Genomic DNA, 19,491 nt, shown 5'->3' with positions numbered 1-19,491 from the left:
ACCTATGTATGTTGCAATTTATAGTGAATTATGTTGAAACTTTATCAATCAGTGACTTCCTTTTTTCTTTTCCATTTGATACTGTGGTCTCATTTTTGAAAAAGTAATCAATTTAAGAGCATGAAATTACTACTTTGTGCTCTTATATCTATGGATACTCATCTAACAATTTTTGGTTCAATGTTTTTGTAAATATTCTTTATATTTTGTGATGTATTGCAACAATATTCTGTATGAAAAAGGCTCCCTAACTTCTGAAAATATATGATAGCTGCAATTCTTCAGAGATAAAACACATGCATTAAAATACTTTTCGTTAGGTATGTAAATAAGTAACTAAAATGTTCTGAGTTTTATTCAGTATACATCCTTTCTTAGGACTGTTTACCATATACATAAATTTCTTAGAGAATTTATTAGTTAACAGCTAGAAGATTTGGGAACTTTGGCACTGGAGATGTGTGAAAATCAGTAAAGAAGCACTGAGAGACTATAAATATTTTCTCTCATCATGCTGCTTTTTCCAAATGCCCCATCAGGGTGCATCCAGCCCTCAGGGTTTCCCACTACAACATACCATGGTATCCACGAACATACTCACATTCCCTCCTTTGAAAGGAGGTGAGGATATGGTGTGTCCAGCCCCTGGGCAGTGCTCTGACCTGAACATTTTTGGAGCCCTCCTCCGTAGGTCCTGCATATTAGCAGGAGGAAACCCAGCAGCACGGCTTGTGAATAGGGCTTTATACACCAAGCAGGTGATCACAACCTCAGCACTGGTGAGGATGAAGTTAAGAGCTGCACTGTAAGAAACAAACACTGGAAAAACCAGGAGTCATTGCCAGGGGTAAAAGAACCACAGGGTTCACACAGCAGTATCAGTGGGAATTGAGTGCAGTGACTCACGTGGACAGATTCCAGCTAATGTAGCTTACCAGAACCTGTGAGAGGAACTGTAGTTTCATCGTCCAGCCTCTTCCTCATTCTGGCTATGAATACTACTGATCTGAACTGCCATATTCATGCTAGAAAACTGCTAGCAAAGACTGAAGAAAGAAACAAAAGCTTTGAAAATGCAGAGCATTTTTCCTTTGATGCAACAGTTCATCAATCCAAGAATGCTGGTTGTAATTTTGATAAAATTTCCAGTCTGTATTAGGTAAAGACCAAATGAAAATGGGCACAGCTTATTCCCAAGGGTTAATTTCAAACATGAAAAAAACTGTCTCAATTCTCCATGGATTTCTGAGAAGCCTATGGCAGAATTTTCAATGGAGAAATTTTTTGGTTGAAGTTACCAGGATGATAGGTATCCTCAGACAATGGTTATTACTTAAAATGAACCTAGATCAGACCCTCAGTGAACTTTAGGAAATACATTAAGGTCCCTTTATTTCACTGAGTGATAATTATTTAGGAAAGGACATAGCTATCACAAGGTGGAAGAATTACTTATCAGTTTGACTCCCTGTTGCAGTCACTTGGATCTAAACTGCATTATACAGGGATTTTTGACAGGGAAGAGAGGAAGGTAAGAGAGGAACCAGTGTGATTTATAGAAAATAAAACAGGTTCACCCATTTCCTAGTTACGGTCATTAACAGTGGTATAATTGTGCATAATCATTGGTCCCATTCCCAGTGTACATTGCTAGAGGCTAACTAAACTTCACATCTGCATAGAAATTTAGATGCAAATATGAATTGTGTTCACTGGTATGACGAGTGTAAAGTAAACAAAGGGTATTTCTATTTTATATTTAAGGTTGAGAAACCTATTTTGTGAACAGCATGCTATCAGCAAAGACTTCGCAGTTATTAAGTAACTGCGAAAGGACATGGTCAGGTCAATGATGGGTAAGGAAAAAGCCATATATAAAGAGCACAGCAGTGTTGGGATATTGATAGGCACTTGTGGTTGTCCCCATCTGGGAAAACTGCAATAATTCTCTCTCTATATCATGATTTCTGTGTTTTAAAACAAAACAGAAAGGGTTGTGGAGGGAAGGAAAAAGAATCTGAATGCCAAGCAGTAATTTGATGATGAAGAATACAGAAAAGTTAGAGCAAAATTCATGGTTTAATTTCTCATCATTATTCTACTGAAGAATTAAATTTGCAAGGTCATGTTGCGCCTTATTCAGTCAGAGGCATATCAGTGAAGGTAACCGGATTCAGATGAGTTCCCATCCAAGAGATATTTAAAGTGAGTTCCCTAAATATATGTACAAAACAGCGTTGTCTAGACTCATGTTGCATATTAAATCAAACCTTGAATTCCAGGAGTTAAAGGACCTTATTTTAGGTCCTTAGCAGAAAATCTAACCTGAGCTCTGAGATCCACCTTCCCAGATTTACTTAATGAGATAACACTGTATTTCATTTGCTATGACTTCCGTGTACTTTATTCTTTTGTTCCTTTTTAAATTTTCTACCAATACTTGTAACAGCAGAAGTTTGCTTTATAAAATTCCCATGGCTCACTAATACATAGTCGTGGTAAAACAAACATGAAACCAGGCCTATGCATCTACTGAACATACTGGATGAGAACTTTTTAAAATTCCTTTATTTAAAACATAGCTGTATTTCAGGTGTGTTTGCAATCAAATGTAGGAAGGAAAATTCAGAACACAGAAGAAACAGCTGAAGGAGAGTGGAATTACTGTAGAAAAGTTCTTCTAGGAAAATTTCTGAAAAATCTGTACTGTAAATTTTTTCAGGTGCTAATAAACTTTCCCTATTACCCTTCACATTTTTATTTTTCTAGTTTTCTTGACTCTTTCACTGAATGGCAGAGAAAGCTATCATTTTGGATCTTTTGAACTTCTTTAGAAATGTCTGTCAGATGGTTTTGATTGAATTTGCTGCTAACAGCTCACAGCCTTAGCTTTAGGAATCCAACTGTGATATGTAAAAGTGGTCACTCAGAATTTTTCTTTTAGCCAAATGACCAGTTTGCAAAGTCCTAAATGATTCAGTTTTTGTTTGGTTTTGTTTTGTTTTTTTTCCCCAAACCTGTCTAGAACTGCTGGTATAAGTGCAGCCTGGACATGAGCAATATGTACACTGCACCCAGATTTTTATCTTCTTTCAAAACCAAATTCATATTAACCTCTGAATGGAAAGCAGAATCCATGTAACATTGAAATGTTAGGTAGGAGGGGAAATATCCATCAGCTTTATTACTCTGTAACAGCTCCTAATATGCCCTGGTATGGTTGAAACAACATGAAACTTTAGCATAGTTAATGGAAAATAAAACACAAATACACATGGAAGGCAAAATGTGATTACTTCTGTAAGGGGACAGAAAAGATCCCAGATTTTCTTACCTAATACACCTGTGATTTAGCAATGCACATCCATAACCCTCAGTACTGACTGTTTGGGAAGCATCTGGGAAAGAACTGCTGTATCAAGCACAAATTTTCCCATCCTGTAAGCTTCAAGATCTTAAATTTTTCTTTAGAATAGATAAAATTATGCCCTACATAAATGTCTCCCCCTGCAAACCTGTGTCACTACATCAACATCTAGAAAGAGTTTGTTCCTTCTGGAAAGTGCTGTTTGATCAAACAAATAATTTAAAATATTTACAGAAAACCCATTGGTTAATGCATTCAGCTTTTCAAATCTCATGCTTGTTTGTGAAACCATGATACAAGAGTTCCTCTCCTTTTCATCAAATCCCACTTGTCAAATCCCACGAGCCTTAATTTTGATTATCGTTTGTGGCTCATCTGGTCCATGTGTGCACCATATTTCATGTACTGCATGTCTACACACTGATGTCTTTCGCACAGGGCCTCACTCCTTTGCCATAGGGCCCCTTTTGTACACTGTGGCACATGTGAACGACATATTACGAATAAAAAATATAAGAAGCGTATTGGACAAAATTAAGACCCTGAGAAAGCCATAAACCATTTGAGTAGCTTGTTATAGGCCAGTTCACTAACCAAAATGCCATTTTAATGCAAAAGCTTAAATGCCATCCTGGTACACTTTTTATCAACTGGATCCTTTTATTCTAAAAATACCGCTTTTAGAAAATGAAGAGAAAACATCTGGGGAAGGTGAGTTCTGTTTGGGCACATAAGTTGAATTCCGAGCATTGGGAAAATATTTTTCACCCTAAAAGAGGAGCAAAAAGTCCTTTTGTCTATGAGGAGAAGCTGTCTGAAAGCAGTATCCCAGTTTGTAAAGGTTCAGGGCTTTGCCTTGTCAAGGTCAGACAAACATTTAGCAAATAGCTTTGAAAAATAAGCAGTTGGGAAGGACACAAGAAACAGAATGATTGCACTTCTTTAGACACCTTGCAAACAATGAGGAGTCAATTTTATAGGAATACTTGGTGTAAAAATTTTAATCTTAAAAATGTTATACCCATTTGGTCTTGTATATACGGCAATCTGATTCTCTATTTCTTTTAAAGAAAAATGAAAACATTGAAGTGGGGTTATAGCAACTTCTTTAATTTTTTTTCTTTATTTTAAATTATGCTTATTCACCCATACATTCTCTCTCTGAGTATTCATTTAGAAGGAAGATTTTGCAATAGTCACATTTAATTTATCAGGGTGCAATAATTTGTGTTTCCCAATCATCTTGCAGACTTTGGTTCATTATACTATTGTTTCACATGAGTAAGTTAGCAAAGTTTGGATTGATTGACTCTAATTAACTAAAACTGGTTCCAGGCTGTGCATCTATTGTCATGGTAGCTAGCCACAAAGCCCCAAACTGTTCAGTAATGGCAATATAACGTACTATCGATATGAAAACTCCAGCAAATGTTTAATGTTGGGCTTGTCAGCAAATGAAAATAGCAATAACGGAGGAGGGAGAAAAGGGACATTAGGACAAGCATGTCTCAGAAGGCTTGGAGAAAATGCAGCCTTTCAGAGCTTCTGGTTTTCTGATCTTTTCACTTATTGTCATATCGGCCTCCAACGTGGAAAGAAATGCAAACCAAACTTACACAGTGTTCTGTAAAAGAAAACTCAAAATGAACCCAAAATTCTAGACTGAAGTAAGATCTCTTGAATAATGTATGTGGACTTCTCCCTTTGATTTTTTATATGCAAACGTATTTTCCCTTGGTTTTGTTAGTCCACTTGTATGAAGTCTGAATCTATTCTCTGCTTATTACCACCACAGAGAATCTAACCAATATTAAATGCATCCCCATACACACGACATGGTTGCATTGAAAGCTTAGGATAATAAGTAAATATTCCTTTCTTTGCTTGGTCTTAAGAATCCATCTGAAATTTAGCAAAATTAATGAGGACCTCAAAGGATTGCTAGCAGAGGTGTACAGCACCTCAGCATGTCCAGAATGTGCAAGTCTGAAAGCGTAACAGCTTTATTCCATCTTTATACCATAGACCCAGGCATAAAGATGCCTCACCTGAAATACCAACCTCTGTATATTGCTACATGGAAAATGATGCTTAGGAGAACAGTCTTGAAGAGCCAACATCAAACACAGAAGCTTGGGAATTCCAGGACTGCGTTCCTTTTCTTGAACTCCAATGTCTTGCCTGGGAGCCATTTCTAAGAGAAGACCTGTGGCAGGCAGTGTTTACTACTCCCAAGGAGCAATTCCTTAGTGTGATATTAAGTCCTTACTGTGCTACATGGGCCTGTCTTTCCTATTTTCAAAGCATGTGATTCACACCATGATTCAAGAATAGATAAGCCATTCATTTCCCATTTTTCTATGTCCTGTAATTGCAGGACCTGTCTCTTTGCCATGGGGAGTGCACTCTCCCTTCTACAGACACTTCGTCCCAACCTTGCACTATTTGCAGCACCTGCAGCCTGAGCCTGAGTGGAGATGGCTTCCCCCAAGGTACCTGGGGGCTCTGCAGGAGGGTCACCCCATCACCTGCCCTGGCCCCTGCTGCTCTGAGGCTGAGCCCCCCTGAGCAGCCTGGCTGCCTCCCCTCTCCAACCTTTTTCCAGGCAAATATCCTCTGCTTTCCCATTTGCCAAAATAAGGACTTGTTTTTTATGGCAAGACTGACTTAAACCTTTAACACAGATAGTCATCTGGGTGAGAGGCACCTCCAGTTTTTCCAAAGTGGCACAACTCATCACAGGCTGTTTCCAAGAAGCTCTTTGCAGTTTCCTTTCTTCCCCAGCCTGGACAGAGGGATTGAGACCAAGGCTCACAGGCAGGAGTCGTGAGGAGTCTTTAGGTCCCGTTGGGTGTAGGCACACAGCTCCAATCAGCTTTGGTACAATTTACAACCCTGGGAGTGATGGAATTGGGTCCCAGAGCCTGGTGCCACCCCGCTCTGACTCACTGTGCACCTCCAGGCAAGACATTTAACACCAGGCTGTGATACCTCTCATTGCACTACACATTACACCAAAAAGGGGCTCGAGGAAGTCAATGGAGCTACTTGTGGAGCGCTTGCACTTAGTAAGTGTGTCACAATCTGGCCTTCGCTTAAGTTTCCCCTTTTATAGGAAATTACAGACTCATTTCCAAGGTTGTGGGGCTTAATTAGTTTATGTTTGCAAAACACATCTTATTGCTGGTGAAAAGAAATAACCATTATGATGATGATGATGTGTTCAGTGCATGGCAAGGTCTTGGGTCTGTCTAGGTTTTGCTTCATTTATTCTGTATAAAATAAGATTTAAAAAAATAAAATTTCCCCCCCCCCCCAAAAAAAAAATCTGCTTCTGCAAAGCTCCCCAGAGCTTGAGTCTATGGCACAAATCCAGTTGCCACTGCAGGGTGATGGAGACTGACCAGCCACAGCAAAGCTGTGATGTGAATGTGGTCGAGATGGACTTGTTGTCTGACACTTTCCCAAACATGAATGCCTTTCCCTTTCCTGCACTCAGAATATATGCTTTTTTAACCCTAAGAAGCATCATATCTTTAAAACTTGGCATTAGCAAACAGGGTTTTTTTTCATCAGCTGTAATAATTTTTTTTTAATTCTGTTTTTTGTTGGGGTTTTTTGTTTTTTTAATCCAAGTATGGTTCTCATGGTGTAGTAAATGACATTAGGCTTTTGTAAATTCTTGCAGAATATAACAGATCATTGATTTTATAACACAGTCACTGCTTTTGCATTCTGATGAGATTATTAGTAGCAGGCTAGAATACAACATCCCTGCATACTGTTAGTTAAAAAAAATAAAAGTTTACTAAATGGTCTCTTGTCAACTGTATCTGAAAATCATTATAGTTTCTCTGGTTTCCTTTACGTGGAGGGCTTCTTCTGTGAGCTGTTGGGTTGCATCAGTATGAAGTTACAGAATTATTGCAGGGATGCTGTTTATTTCTCTTTAGCTGTTTGTTTTTCTACAGAAAACCAGTTTTTTAAAGTATTTATAAATTGATTGTAAAAATTGTTCACATGCTCAAGACATGCAATATTGTATCCCAGCTCAGCAAACGTATTTTTCCTTTCATACTTTAACTGAAATTATATTAGACATTTTTATCTCATGTCAAAGCAAACACAAATCAAACCATTTTCTGATCTTTTCACACATCCTGTGTTGTAACCTCAAAGCAGTTTCATTTGCCAATGAAGACATGAACCATCTGATCTTTCAGGCCAAATTCCCTCTCTTCCACCCTGCACTGCAGCTCCCTGTTGTACATCCAGTGTGCAGCTGCCCCCAGCTGTGAGCTGGTGACCCACACGTAACACCAACACAGGACCGTGCTTCAGACCCTGCTCACCAGGCAGAGGGGAAGGGAGGATTTAAGCTTGCATATAATTTTAACAGGCTAAAATGTTGGAATTAAAATCCAGCAGCTGGCCTGCAGCATTTTCTCTGCTTCCATACTGTTATTAACATACATCTGTATTAGCACCATGACAGTCCACCCTACAAATTGATACAATACCAAATAAAGAGCCTGCACTGTGCACCGTAATGACTCTACAGGAGCCATTACATCTGATGTAGTCAATATTATACATTTTTAAAAAATGTATGAATGCATATTTAACTGAGAGATCTGATCTGCTCCAGCAGTTCTGGTCTATCAGAAACATAAAATGCATTTTAAAAAACTGCTTGCATACATTTTACATTTTTACCTGAGAAGCTGAATGCAGGGACGTATTTTATTTTCTGTGTCTGCCCATGACATGTTTGTTTCAAAACAAAACTAAGTGGAAAAGCTGACGAAGACTGGGGTCTGTTGCCTCATAGTGCCACCTCCAGTGTCCCCATTCCCTTTGCACCTCTCTCCAGCAGCTTTTGCTCCACGTCCCTGTGGGTACCTTTGCTGTTTGAGCAGGTGTGAGGAGTGAGCATCTCAGCAGAGCATCACTGAGCCTCTGCTGTTTTACACCACTGCAGCTGAGGGCTGTGCCACCAGCCGCACATGCCCAGGGTGAGCTGCATGTGCTGCATGCACCTACGTACACGTGCACAGAAAGCAGAGGGTGTTGAGGGGCCACAGCACTCACAGGCCACCTGAGCTGCACAGGGAGAGGGTGAGAGGGAGGGGACCTCAGCTGTAAAATCCTGGTAGATACATCTCTCTCTCAAATGAGATCATACCTCTTTGTTTTGCAGACAGAGCAAATGCTGCTGTGACCCTGCATTCATGGCACAGAGGCAGCTTCATCTGGGGAGCTGATTTTGGGATGCCACAAGTTTCTCTAGGCTGGGGTCTGGGTTTGAGCACAGGGCCACTGGCGGTTTCCCCTCAGCTTTGCAGACACTGCTTGTGGGAGGCACTGAACATGTTGCATTTCTCCCCTGCACCTGCTGGCCTGCCTGACCTGTTTTTTGTGTTGAGAGCAGAAGACACAAAAGTTCAGCCATCCTCACCATGAGACACTGAGTGGAAAGAAGGGGTAAAGAGAAAAGACACATATTTGTATTTTGGAAAAGCTACCTTTGCTTTATCACCACCATGCAAATATTTACATATTAGAAATACAAGCAAGCAGCCTCGTTCCCTTTCCCACCTGTATCTGCATGCATAGGTGTCCCTATACTCTCACCAGACTAATGCAGAACATGACTGACTTAACTCTGAGAATTCCTGGGGACTTTCAGGCACTCTTTGTCCCCAGGAAGCATTCCTCCCTCTCACCCTTGCAGCCCTCTTTGGCTTCCTCCTTGACACCTTTACAGAGCTCTGACATTCACACACACGTGCATGAAGAACTAAGTAGTGCAATCTGTAGAAGAGCACACCTTATTAATTACCCCTATTCATCCATGGAGATGGATGTAGTTTTGAGGCTAAATATAGCTTGCCTGCATAGCGAGGATTTGAACTGCAATGTCACCAACATTGCCAGCTCTGTGGCAAATCTTACTCATAGATTTTCCCTGAAAGCACTCGTTCCCGGATTTGGGTGGTGATGTGAGCAGTTTGGGCTTCTAAACAAAAGCTGGTTTCTGTCACATGCATCTGTGGTTTGAGAACATGTAGCTGAGAGGCTCTGGCACTGCAGTATTAAGAGTCAGATCGGCTTAGTTGTGTCTGTAGTTGTGGTTGTTTTATCAGGCATCATGTGGAGGGGTGCAAGTGCAGGTGGAAGCCAAGTGTATACTGTGGGCAAAGCAGGCTGGTAAAAGCATCTCTTCAAACATGTACAAAGGTGTATTTCAGAACAGCCTGGATAGCAACAGCAGCTCTAGGTGTTTCAGAGGCTGTGGGTAAATGTGGATTTCAGAGAAGCAATCGGTGACAGTTTGGGGCAGTTTTAAGTGGAAAGGCAGTTTCTTGTTACCCTGCACTTCTTTGCTTCTTGGGTGAGAGGCTCTGGATGTAGAATACCGTTAAGAATGTCCTATGTTAATAATGAAATAAAAAGTGCTGAGTGTTTGCTCAGTACTGTGTAAGACCAAAGTATGACTGTCCTTCACTAAGGGAGCTTCAACACAGAGATGGACACCAGCTTAAACAAGTGAAAACTCAGGACAGCACAGAAGAAATATATTTTACAAACAGTCCCTGACCTTAGAGTTATCTTCTTTTCTCTTAACAGAAGGGGAATTCAGTGTGCAAATATTATTAAAGGAGAAATGTATGAAATAATGAGGAATCATTTCTGTCAAATGGATATAAGATGCTAATTGGTGATGTGCTGAATCCCAGAGATGCTTGACATTCAAAAAGTGAGTGAAGTACGGCAAAGCATTTGTATAGGCCATCTGGAGATGTACACCATACTCTACACTTGATGAGAAAGTGGCATCAAACTGAAATTTCTGATTCCAAGACCTAAATATGCATCAATCCAGGCTTCAAATTTCATAGATTGCTGGGAAGATCATGGATAAACAGCAATCTGGCACATTTCCGACTAGTGAGAAAAATGCTTTCTGCTTCCTCCTTACAAAATTATTAAAGATTTGAAGACCATCCATAAACTTTAGTTGCAAAAACTTTAGAGGTCACATTCCCATTTACACACATTTCTGTCTCCTGGGGTAATTTGACTGTGAAATCCCTGTGCAGACAGGGATATCCAAAACTCTGTATCAGCAAACAATGGCACTGTTACAGAAGAAATATCATGCACAGCACAGTCAGAAACCTCATACGAACCTGCATGGTGATGTCCTCAGTTCTTCCATGACTTCAGGATTTCTCTGGTAAGAGAACAAAACCAATGTAAAAGAAGGTAGTAACAGTATCTGTTGAACACCCTCTTCACTGGTTTTAATCCCTAACACACGGCACTAAAGAATTTTTGGTTTTGCTACAAATAGCTGTTACAAGGCACTTAACACAGCTTATATAAACCTTAAGATGATCCAGATGGTAGTGTCGGAGACATTACACTGCAGAAGCACACATTGCTACTTACTTCGTACACTTCCATCAGATCTTTGCAGTGCTGGCAGCCCTACAGGCTACAAATGTCCTGAATACACTGTGTTAGATGCGGCCCCAACACAGAGCTGAGTGAATCACAGCCCAGAGAACCTGCAAGCTGGGAAGAGAGAGGCAGCACATGGCTGGAGGGTGCATGGAGGGGGACTTCCAGGTGAAGGCAAGGCAGAGCACTCAGCACAGCAGCTGTAGAACCTGTGCCAATTTTTATAGGTACCTGAGAGGAAAAAAAACCAGAACAACTTAAAGAAAATGAAGAAGTGAATCTGCTGATGTTTGTGTAGTGCTCTTCCCACACCTGAAGATAGCAATAGAGAAAATGAGGTAGTGCTTGCTTGGATGTGGCAGCTGGGTGTGTGGGAGCTCATTGGATGGGCCAGGGAGCAGTCAACATCTCACAGGGCCAAGGACATACAGGACATCATGGATTTGTTTGGAAGGCAGAAATTTTGAGAAAATTACATGGATACAGGTTTAGAGATGGCATTGGCCCATGTAAAAAGAGAAATGTCAAAGCTGGCCCAGGCCACAGTGACCAACATCATGATGATGGTGTAGATAAAAACCAGAGCAAGCAGGGAGACATTTGAAGGAAAAAATAAGATCTCTGATTTTGTCATCTGAGCCTTGAACTGCTGGCTAGTTATCCTTAAGGAGATACCAGAAAAGCAGACAGTATGAAGGATCTGTCTTAGAAACGTGTGAAGGACTGAAAGACAAATTTGTTTGGCCAGGAAAGATGAACAAGAGATCATCTGAGGGAGACAAGGAACTTTTAGAGGATATCTGAAAGAAGAAGAAAGAGGTCAAAGGCAAAGGAGACTGCAATGAAAGCAGAGGAGCTGCAGGAGATTTTGGGATAGTGCAGTTAAAACTGCTGCCATTGACAGTGCCAGAAAATGGGCCCGAAATCTAGTTACTCCTTAGCCAAAATAGTCTTCTGTCCCCACTTCCAAAAGACTGTCATGCTGGCTGGAAAACGGTGTGAGCTTTTACTCTTTGTGCACTCCTGCTGCCCTCACCATGGCACCTGGGCTATGCCGATTCATTAGGGTGAGGTGTGGGGCTAGAGAGCAAAAGAGTGGGGAAAGAACAGGCCTTTAGCAGATTAATCAAGTTCTTTCAGCAGCTGTCAGTAAGACTAGATTGCACAAGAGAAGAGTAAGCAATATAAATACACAGCAGACTGAATGTGCTATTTCCAGGTGTGTCTGAAGTTGCTCCAGTGTGCTCCTGCTTAGCCAACCACCCTTTCAATGTCCCCTCTCATTGTCTTGCAAGCTTCCTCACCAAGGCCCATATCTTACATTCTGCCTTATAGAATGGCTTTGCATGGGATGAAGATACAGAAAAAACCAATTTCCACCATCTGCACTGATTCCCAAGGATAGAAATCCAACAGTCCAGCAAAGTCTTACATAAACATATTAAAAACACGGCATGAGACCTTTGTTACTCCATGCAGATCTTTAGAAGCAACATGCAGAAAGGACAGTGTGTTTCTTTTCTAGCCTAATTGAAGGCCCAAGACAAAGTGCTCAGATCTTTTCACTTGTGCAGGATTTAGGCATGCTGGAGGTCTTGGCCTCACAGGCTAGAAATACTTTTCCTAGTATATATTGGGTAAATATATATACTGGGTATATACTAGGTGAGTACCGCATCAGCAGCAGAAGGCTGCACAGTCCCCCTCAGGCTCTGGTGCTATCCTTGTGCTGATGATGTCCAGCTCCCTCCCAATCTGCTAGATCAAGGTCTAATCCTCTTCTACACACAGACCAGGTCTGTAGGAGCACATCTCCGGAGATCACCTTGCCTGCTCCTCTGCCACAAGACAGAGGAGTAAAACCAGAAAAAAAAACCACTGGAAAATTTTCCTGACCTCTTCTTTAAAATTCCTCAGTGGTGGCAACTCCATAATTTACTTGAACATTTTGCAACCACATTTCACTGCTCTTGTTTCCAGAAAGATTTTCCCCAACATCAAAATGTCATCTTCGTTAATACCTGTTGAATTTAGCATTTCCCGTCCTACTAATTAGGTTATACCCTTAGTATTAGGCTTTGATCATTTATTGTTAACACAGATTTAAATGGATTTATAGAGTTGTCAGACACGGTATTAGTGAACAACTTCCAATTGGATAATTAATCATTGCCTCTGTTTTCTGTTATTGTGATTCCAATTCTGCATGTGTATACATGATTGATTTTTAGACACACAAATGGTCCCATTAAAGACAATGACACTTGTGGATTTACAGCTGAGCATGTACTTACAGTTTTGCAGAGTCAGGATGTGGTATTAACCATGTTGTTCCATTAAAATCCTCTAATTTCAGTCCTGGAATTCAGTTATCTCAGGTCATAGGTAGTCCTTAAAACTAGAAGTGCTGAAAAGTCATTGACATTCACTACCTTTAGAAGTAAGTAACTGGTTTATGGCTACACCAAAATTATTTTAGTGGCGATACTGTCTTGACAGACTGTATTGTTATATCCAGGATAGTGTATGCAAAAATAACTTACAAAGTATTTGTACCCCTAAAACATTTTTATAAATATTATCTACTAGAGATTTTAAATATTGTTTCATAGCAGTTTCAAATTACAGTAAAAATTTTTGAAAATAAATATATTAGTAAAGACTGGTTTGACCAAGACACAAATATTATTAGGTTATAACCTCAAATTAGCTAAGTGTTTGACTTTGAAATCTGCATTATTTTGCCCATTCCATGGTTTTAGTTAAGAAATATTCAGACTATTTAGGGGTGTTGCTGAGAGAAGTTATTAAAAAGTTATTAAAAACCCATTCTGTTGCTGTTTGAGTGAAGACTACAGTTCTATAATGAAATTGCACTAGCTGAATGATCTATTTATTGTCTTTTGTTAAAATCTGATCTGAAATTTTGAATTTCTCGAGAATCCTGGGTTCTTAATGCTGGTGAAATTTGTTCAATTCATAATTTTGTGACAGATGCTACAAATGCTTACAAGATTAGATGAGGTACAGATCCCTTGCTCCCAGCATGAGGATATGAGAGTTAAACTCCACAGGGGAAAATAAAATCCCGGAGAACAGCAGGGATGTACCTGAAAACAGCCCTGATTATCCTTGGAGGGGGCTCAGTGACTCCTCAGAAAATGTATACCCTGGGATTGGAAAATTGCTAGAAAGGTTAAAGAACTGTTGATCTAAAGGCTGGCTTATGCAGGGCTTGGGATATAACTCAGAGGTTTCAATGCAGAGAAAGTGTCTGCCAGCACGCACAAGAAGCTGCAAGAACTTGTGTTTCTGCTGCTTTTTACTTCTCTGGTTTCAAATGCAGGTGAAACCCTTGCCAGCAAGGAGGGACACCACCACAGCAAGAAGCAAGGAGCCAGATCTCTCCTAACCTCCTCAGGTCTGGGAGATGAGAGCACATGGGCAGTGTTGTTTTCTGCACATTAAGGATGGGCAGCTGCTGGGGAACTGCTTTTGCTGGGGAACTGCTCCGTTCTGCTCAGCCTCAGCTCCCAGGCAGCCAAGGGCACCAGGCAAAAGACAATGTGCATTGCCTTGAGTTTCAGGATGTATCTCTGTTGGTGCACTGAGGTGTGTGTGCCTGTGCTTGTGCTAAGCTTTAGAAAGCACACGAACAGACTATGCTATTAGTCTCTCAGAGCCTCAAGGCACAGAAGTCTCATGGCACAAAAGCACCTCACTACTCTCCTGCAGTTCCAGGATGCTCCCATCAGGCAAAAATGCTACAGCCCTTTTACTTGAACGGTGTTAAGCATGTCACTCAGGCTAAGGAATTAGAAGGACTGACTGCTGCCCTCCTCTTTGTGCAGCACGGATGGTGGCAGCAGGACACGCTGAATCTGCTGCAGAGTAGCTTGGGCTGAGCTCTTCACTTTCCTGACAATTAGACTGGAAACCATACTAAGCTGATCATCTGCTCCCCTGATTACCTCACCGCAGGAAAGAGCTGGGGTGAGAGGGAGAAAATGCCCTTTCTCTAGGGCCCTTCTCTGCCCCACAGGTACTCTGGGACTTTCCACCACTGTCAGGCAGGAGGGGATACTGCCCTGCCCAGTTGATCTACCCATGTAAAATACCAAACAAAGACCATATTTGCTTCTGTACCACCTTAGCAGCAAATGCTCTTGTTCTGGCCACAAATGACTTTGCTCTCATAAGTCTCAGGTACTACTTGTGATGCTGTGATATTTTTTGCCTTTTCTTTTATACCCCTTTTATACCTTTTTATAGCTTTTATATTCTTAGGGGAGGTTTTTTGCCTACATTCTTGGATTTGTTTGTCAAATATTTTAGAAGCTTCATAGTTGGGGATCAGTGTGCCCCAGACCCCAAGGTCCTCTCCAGAACACATTTTGTAAACTAAGACAGAACCATCCAGGGGAAGGTTCCTCGGGGAGGGGGGACTCACTCGAGCCTCTCATTGGGGAATCTTTGATAGATATGCTAATTAGTAAGACCTATAATGTTATACCAGATCTTTTGGGGATGTGCATTGCGGTGTGCATTGAGGTGCTTCGACCTGGACATGGTGCACCTAAGGATCCTTAAAATAAATACCAAGGTAAAATCCCTTTTTCCCTTCTAACCGTGTTTGACTCTTGATTTTAAGACCAGGAAAAGGCATCCCTTGGAGGGTGCAGCATCTCAGGTTCCCCTCTGGACTCAGTAGAACCACAGGCAAAGATCCTCCATGTACTTACAAGGCTGAAAGAGTGAAATAACACGATGTCTTGCACAGGATTTGGTAGACCCCACGTCCTTCCATGAGCTGTCTGCCAGTGGGGAGTGGGTCTGCCAGCACCTTCCAGCTCACCAGCTTGTCTGCAGGACTCTGCCTTTCCATCACAATCACTGCACAAAATCGCACAGGATGCACAAATGCCATGGGGGCCACCAAGTACAACAGAAGCCGTGGCACTGTCCCCCCTCCAGGAAAGCACTGCCCCCAGCAGCACTGAAAATGCCTGTCCTGTCTGCTCCGCAGCAATGCCAACCCCATGGGAATGTCCCTTGCAGTGCCTGCCAGGCAGATGTCCTATCCTACCCTGACATTTACTATCTTGCTTTTATCCATAGCTTTCAATGATGAGATGGCCATGACGGCTGCCTCCATCTCCCTCAGCAATATGCCATCCTAGCTTTCCATAGGCGGATGCTAACATCCCCTGTGAGAAAGGGGTAAAGTTTGGGGGAAAAAACCAGGCATGAAATGGAGAAGGATAACTGGTATTGTCTATTAAAAAGGACAGTACACAAAACTACATGAATGTGACACTGAAGGTGTGAATGCAAAAGGGCAGGTGAGCAAGCAATTTTAAACAAGCAATACATAATGTATTAAGTTGTAAAGTGGCTATATAAAATACTCTGTCTGACATCACCTCTGTTCATGGATTACTTCGGTGCACATAGTTGGGGCCAGAAAGAGAATCACTTGGAGATCTCTGTTAAAATTTCTTCTTCTTTTACCATTGCTCTATCTGCTTTTATTCTGATGTCATTTATACTTGTCTTTTTCTCGGCAATAGTGACACATCATCCATACAAGGTGCAAAAGCAAAACAGTCTCCCAGCTTTAGATACCAATGCTCACTAATAAACATCTGAGATTTTTTGAGCTGTGCAGTGCTATGTGCTTCATTTGGATATGTTGGATCCAACCTTGCTTTGGTTAAGGAGTTGTTTAATTAAAAGGACAAAATGTTAGCAATTCAGTAAATATCACATCAATTTAAAATAGTGTAATTACTAAATGTGCACTAATGAAAGATTCATAAATTGCACTCATAGTCGTTATTTTAAAGATTGCTTAGCTCTTATGAATGATTATGCAGTGGTTCCAGTTTGTCTTATTTTGCAGCAGCTTCCCTGTTCATCAGCAGCCATCACACTGCAGCATCTGGGGTACAGCAGCCCCTGCTCCCTGGCTGCCATTTACACCTTGGCACTGCTGTGCTGCCTGCAGCATTCCCCAGGCTGCCTGCAGGACCCTTCCGAGCGCGCCAGCCACGCTCCCAGTGCTCCCAGCAGTGCTGTGTGGAGCCGCTGTTGTGAGCAGTGGTAACGCCTGCAGGTGAGGAGAGGATCCCGAAGGTACTACAGTGGCATCATCATGAGAGTGAGGCACTTATGTATGGGTTTCTTAATGCTGGTCTTCTGGAAAAATCTGACATAGTGATGCCTCTTTCCACAGGGTGTTTACATCACCCTATCACATCCTAGAAGTGTGAGCTATAAATGCTGCTTGGTTCAATAGGTTAGCTCTTCAGTTCTCCAAAATTTAAATAATTCTGTAGTAAATCCCATCTGTTATTCAGCGCAATTTCTTTGAATCCCATTGGTTTCACCCCTATTATCTTCTCCAAGTTCCACTGCTCATGGTGAGTCAGCATGGTCTAAAAGGCTGAGTGCGAAGAGCCAGAAATGAGACATTTTTCCAGGAGGAAAAGTACATAAGCAGGATGTCCTTTCTAGATGCTGAGTTAGGGAATTTTATCTCGCTTAGCTAAATTCCCCTTGCAGTTTCTGGTAGGTGCAAAATTTTTCTTTATGTTCTGTCATAAACTCCTCTTCTGTTCTGCACTGCTGAATACTTACCTCCAGCTCCAGGTTGCATTTCAGTGGTAAGCAGAGTCATATTGGTTTGTGTTTCTTTTTTTTTGTAAATGGTTGGAAGTCCTTCTCCATAAAAGGTGCTGCATAAAGTGTAAACTATATTTTAGTATTATGAGCACCATCACTTGCAGGGGAAGCTCTAAATATATTTCACACTCGTTGTAGCCTATCAAATTAATGTAATGATGAACATTAAGGCCTTTCAGAAATCAGCTGAAGGATGTAATTTTTTTTCTCAAATTCATAGAGAATGGAATAAATCCATATGCAGAGATAGTCCAAAAAGCCCCATCTTAGTCTCCCTAAGATCTTTCTCTAAGATTTTTGTTGCTCTTGTTCTTTTCCTTATGAAGTATGAAAAGACAGGTAGCAGTACTAGGTTTACACTCTGGCCAGGTTGATGGCAGAAAAAGTCACCTCAGGAATTCTTCAGTACAATTTTCAAAGGTGGAGACGTGGTGTTGGGTTTGGGGGAGGAGGGTGGGGTTTGTAAATTGGATGTATTCAAATCTGTGAGATTTGGAGAAAAAAAGACCTCATCATCCATTCATGAAGAAGATGGAGCTGGTCTCTTACTTCATGGTGAGAGGACAGGAGACGACAGGGACAAGCTGAAAATACGATATCGTCACACTGATACAAGGAGGAAAATTTCCCCAGGAGCACACGGAGGCAGCACCAGGGGGCTTGTGCAGTGCCCATCCCTGGAGCTCTGCAAGACTCGACAAGAGAAATCCCCAACCAGCTGATCGGAGCTCGTGGCTGATCCTGCTTGAAGACAGTTGGGTGAGGACCATGCTGAGGTCCCTTCTAACCTGAATTATCCTATGACTCTATAGAGATCTTCCTGGCAGAAGCAGTAACTCAACTGCATCAATAATTACGGCTAAACAGACTGCCACATCATGTTTACAAAAAAATGTTTTCTGGGATTGGGAAGGTTTCTGAATAATTTTCTTTCTAAAATCCCTTTTTGCAATTTGTCCAAACTTGCTAAGAAAAAAAGTTTTCCTATGGGATGAAAAAGAAACTGTTAGAAAATTGGTTTGCATCGAAAGAGGGGGATGGCTAGAAGAAAATCAAACATCGGGTGCTCAGCAGGTACTAATTGGGTGGTTAGTTGTGAAGAAACTGTTTCCCTCAGGTACTGAGATAAGGCAGCACACAAATGACTTGAAATATGGATGTGACCCAATACCTCCCTTTTAATTCAATCTTTTTCCAGCCCATCGCTGGAATTTACACAACGTTTTATTGACTATGGTATCAGAAGCTATCAATTTGCTGCAGCCTCATAAAAATAAAATAGTGATACAGAAGAGAAACTGCTGTGTCAGACACACTTCAGCTATTCCCAGCTTTCCTCACCCCTTCATCTACCCTCTCATCATAAACATCACCATTCTGTTTGCCTCTTGCTTCTTCTAACCATTAAAACAGGGAACCAAAACCACAGCCCATAGGCTGTTAACATAAGATCCAGAAATGTGTCAAATATTTGGTGTCTGAAATATTTCTTGGCTCCAACTAGTAGGAAGGAAGAAACAAGCAAGCAAATAGCATAAAATCAGGTGTGTCTGTGGGCAAGAGAGAGATAAAAGCAGGGCTATATATTTAAAATGGAGCAAGAGTGTTGTATCACACAATGATTGCTATGGTAATTACCCATTTTAACACATATTAGTGCAAGCAGCTGTGCAAAATTCATATAAGTGGTGGAACATAAGTAATACTCTTTAATTAAAAAAAATTACAAGGTTTTTTTTCAATGAGTTAAATTCATTTCGCTTATTGTGCTTGATCCCTTTTGACATTATTGTCTCACAGGGACCAGTAACAGGATGCACAACAATTACTTACCTCTTGGTTTAATTCCATGTGTATTAAAAATACTTTTGTTTGGTGGATTCAGCAGTAATTTTTGGAACAATACCTTTGTTTTGGCCCTGAAAATCATATACCTTCAGCAATACTGGTGCTGTTTACTGCACAACATGCAT

Source organism: Corvus brachyrhynchos, unplaced genomic scaffold (assembly GCF_000691975.1).
Source record: "Corvus brachyrhynchos isolate BGI_N302 unplaced genomic scaffold, ASM69197v1 scaffold60, whole genome shotgun sequence".
NCBI classification, from domain to species: domain Eukaryota; kingdom Metazoa; phylum Chordata; class Aves; order Passeriformes; family Corvidae; genus Corvus; species Corvus brachyrhynchos.
Note: the sequence above shows the minus strand (reverse complement) of the source record.